Source organism: Notamacropus eugenii, chromosome 5 (genome assembly GCF_028372415.1).
Source record: "Notamacropus eugenii isolate mMacEug1 chromosome 5, mMacEug1.pri_v2, whole genome shotgun sequence".
Classification (NCBI taxonomy): domain Eukaryota; kingdom Metazoa; phylum Chordata; class Mammalia; order Diprotodontia; family Macropodidae; genus Notamacropus; species Notamacropus eugenii.
In genome coordinates, this window is record NC_092876.1 from 160882843 (window position 1) to 160887362 (window position 4520).

Here is a 4520-nt window from a genome sequence, read left to right on the forward strand (position 1 = left end):
TCGCCTTCGAGTTGACGTCCGGTTCTGTGGTAATCACTTCCGGTATTGAAGCAGTCACTTCCGGGGGCTTGTGGCACTTCCTCTGAGAGTCTGAAAGTCCGTTCCGAGCTGCTGCTACCTCTTCCATGCGGGGCCCATGTGGAGCCCTTGGCCCTGTGTTGCGGGAGATGCTCGGATAGCTCCTGACCCCAGGAATATAAATTAAGGGCGCCGGAGCCCCGCACCGCCTGCCACAGACTTCCCCCAGGAGGCCTTGGACATTCGATAGGAAGAATCTGGTGTCCTGTGAACTCCAGACTATGGGAGGAGAACCTCTGCCGCACCTGGTCTTTCCCTCTGAAGTCACAAATCCGCTGTTGCTTGTTTCTTTATTAGAATTCTTGAGCTGTGTGCATGAACCAGACCCCCATGATTCAGGACAAGTGGTCACGTGACTGTGTCAGACTTTTACTGAAATAGGGCTGCTGTCTTCCTTCACAGTGAAGAATGTAGTTCTTTGAGGCTGCATCACAACAGAGCTATAACTGAATTAATGAAAACTGCTAAGCAAAGACTTCTTAAGGCTCATCATGAAAAATACCCTCAGATCCATAGTCAGAGCAAAAGACGTGGCCTTTGAAGTACAAACTTTTTCCTCATCTAAGTGAGTCTGAGAAAATTGCTGTCCTAGGCAAGGGCAGGTATGGGGAGGTATATAAAGTCCAGAAGAAATCAGATAAGCAATTTTATGCAACTAAAAAAATTCTGATTAAGTCACTAAAAAGGATTATATGAAAGTACTCCAGGAAGTTAAGGTACTGGACAGTCTGCAACATTCTAATATTGCAGAGCTTGGATAGAACATATTAAGTTACCATCTCTCCAGTTGGTATCTGATGAGACAGAGGACAGAGATCAATGTCATATTTTGCTGATTTAGACTCAGAAAAACAAAAAATCTTTTGCAGAAACTTGGATTGACATCTGAATAACATTAGTAAATTACACTGATTTGATCACAAGGGATGCCAATGAATGTGAATCACAAGAAAATTGCTTAATACATCTATGAGATCACTTGTTAAGCATCATACGCTACAAGAGAATAATTTTTGGGAGTTTGGACTTCCAGGAACCAAGATGACAGAGTAAGTAGTAAATCCCCATCACTCTCCCTTTTTGACCTCTTAATATAAAATAGAGCCCCAGGAAAAATCCTGGAACAACAGAGCCAGAAGAAAAATGAAGTGGAGCAGTGTCATAGCCCAGGAAATTTAGAGAAAGGTCCATTTCCTTAAGGTAAAAGGAAAACACATTCCAGTACAGGAAGTGTCGTAGCAAACCAGTGGCAAGCCCAACCTCAGCAAACCAGGGGGAGACCCTGAGCCCCAGGTTGGTAGAGCAGGCAAATGCCAACCCCAGGACCTTCTACTTGCTTTAGAATAGCCAAGGTAACTGGCAGACTCCTGGTCTGAGAACCACCACCTGTGCCTGTTCAGCCCTAGGCTGGTAGGAATGGACCCTCCATGGGATTCAGGGCAGCCATCAGTGGATAGGCCTCCAGCATATAGAACTCCTTGTGTTCTGGTGCAGGCCCAGGTGGGCAGACAACCTCAAGCAGTGGGCTTCCAAGTGCTTCAGTGCAGTCCTGGGCAAGTAGGCTTCCTCCAGCAGCTGCACCTCCATGTGCTTCAGCACAGCCCAGAGTAGGAGGGCATCCTCCAGTAGCAGACCTCCCCCTGCTTCAGTGCAGCCCCAGGAGAGCAGGCATCATTATTTAACAAAAGCTTCTGGTAAAACTGAAAATTAATATGGCACAAACTAGGCATAGACTAACATCTTATATCATATAACAAGAGAAGGTCTGAGTGAGTACATGATTTAGACATAAAAGGTGAGATTATAAATTAGGAGAGCAAGGAATAGTTTACCTGTCAGATCCATGGAGAATTTATGAACAAACAAGAGAGAGAAAACATTATGAAAGACAAAATGGATAAATTTGATTACATTAAATTAAAAAGTTTTTTGCACAAAACAAAGCCAGTGTAACCAAGATTAGAAGGGAAGCAGGAAACTGGGAAACAGTTTTTACAGCCAACATCTCTGATAAAGGTTTCATTTCTAAAATATAGAGAGAACTGAGTCAAATTTATAAGGATACAAGTCATTCCCCAGTTGATAAATGGTCAAAGGATATGAAGGAAAGTTTTCAGATGAATAAATTAAAGCTATCTTTAGTCATATGAAAAAATGTTCTAAATCACTTTTGACTAGAGAAATACAAATCAAAACAACTCTGAGGTACCACATCACACCTATCAGATGGGCTAATAGGACAAAACAGGAAAATGATAAATGTTGGAGAAGATGTGGGAAAATTGGAACACTAATGCATTGTTGGTGGAATTTTGAACTGACCCAGCCATTCCAGAGAGCAATTTGGAACTATGCCCAAGGCCATCAAACTGTGCATACCCTCTGACCCAGCAATACCACCATTTTTGGTCTGTTTCCCAAAGTGATCATAAAAATGGGAAAAGGATCCACGTGTACAAAAATATTTATAGCAGCTCTTTTGGTGGTGGCCAAAAACCAGAAATTGGGAGAATTCCAATCAATTGGGAAATGACTGAACAAGTTGTAGTATATTGAATGTAATGGGATATTATTGTTCCAAAAGGAATAATGAGCTGGTAGACTTCAGAAAAACCTGGAAAGACTTGCATGAATTGATGTTGAGTGAAGTGAGCAAAACCAGGAGAACACTGTATGCAGTAATAGCAACATTGTGCAATGAAACTTTGACAGACTAGTCTCTTCTCAGCAATAAAGGGATCTAAGACAGTTTCAAAGACTCATGACATAAAATGCTATCCACATCCAGAGAAAGAACTGTGGAGTCTGAGTGCAAATTGAAGCATACAACTCTCTCTCTCTCGTCTCTCGTCTCTCGTCTCTCTCTCTCTCTCTCTCTCTCTCTCTCTCTCTCTCTCTCTCTCTCTCTCTCTCTCTCTCTCTCTGTCTGTCTCTCTCTCTCTCTCTCTCTCTCTCTCTCTCTCTCTTTCTCTCTCTCTCTCTTTTTCCACACTTTTTCCCCTTGGTTCTAATTCTTCTTCATAACATGACTAATATGGATATATGTTTAATATGATTGCACATAAATAGGCTTTATCAAATTCCATGCTGTCTCAGGGAGGGGGAGAAAATTTAAAACTCAAAATCTTATAGAACTAAATGTTTAAAACTAAAATAAATAAAGAAAATGTCTAAAAAATAGAATCACTTTTTTCTAGAGGAGAATTTTACATCCACTGAAGAATATTCTGAAGAAAACTTAGTCTTGTTGGGACAGACTGAAGTGAGGTATCATCTCATGCTCCATATTCAGATACAGCTATGTGGAATCACATTTTGGAACTGGATTACTAATAAAAATAAGGGATCATCATGAACTTTCCTGTCCTGATGTATGGGAAGTGTTGCAACAAAAAATTTTTAAGAGCTATTGGAAGCTATATATTGTATATATAACATAGGGGAGTATTACACAGAATTCCCAGGCCCAGAAATATCTTTCTCAAAGCCCTGACCATCACATAAGAATGAAAGATTTTGGTCTGGCTTCTACAGACATCATTCAGAAAGACATGGAATGGATCAATAGAAAAAGACTGACATATCAGGAGTGGGTAATAGTCAGTATACTTCACCAAAATAGCTTCAAAGGTCTGAATATGACACCAAGTCAGACATGTATAGTTTGGATGTGATTCTTCTAGAGCTCTTTCAACCATTTGGAATAGAAATGGAAAGAGCAGAAGCTTTAACAGGCTTAAGTGGCCAGACTCCAGAATCACTTAGCCTAAGATGTTTAATTACAAAAAAAGTGCATAAAGCAATTAATGAAGAGTAATTCTTCACATTGACATTCTGTTGGACAGCTACTAGAAAGTTTCAAAATCCTGGAAATGGACATTATTATGTTCAACTTGTTAGGCTTAAAATGTAGTGCTTAAAAAAACTGTATTTGATCATTATACTTTACTATTCATAATGTTTCTCACGCAGAAAGAAGTTCAGATTAAGAAAGAATGCCTCTTTTTAAGTATGTCTGTGAAAAGGAAATTGGTATATGGAAATTCTTTTCTTGATGGAGTTTGCTCTGCAGTCTGAGAATAAAGTTATTAGGTAAAGGTATATTCAAAGTTGTTTTGGGAGAAGTAAGACAATGACTTATTTTCATTCTCTTCCTACTTAGGCATATTTTATTATGTTTTCCAAATTCTACTCTCAGCCTAAGCATTTCATTTCTATTTAACAGTTTATAGATCTTCTGAAAAAACTATCTTAGTGCTATAATACATTAAAAAAACAGCAATCATTGCAAAAAAGGAATAGAAATTAAGTGTAGTAGAGCAGCTGGATTCAACATCTGACAGGAATCTCAGGGGAGGGGATCCACAGGCCAGAGGAGCAAGTTAACTAGTCTTTGGCTAAGTAGGAAGCAAGTATGTCCAATATGTATCTAGATAATTTAT

The 4520-nt window shown here is 39.6% G+C and overlaps 1 pseudogene; it reads left to right on the forward strand.

Moving 5' to 3' along the window:
• Positions 1 to 1494: 1494 nt before the first annotated feature.
• On the forward strand, positions 1495 to 3988 carry LOC140507727 (eukaryotic translation initiation factor 2-alpha kinase 1 pseudogene; annotated as a pseudogene).
• Positions 3989 to 4520: the final 532 nt, after the last annotated feature.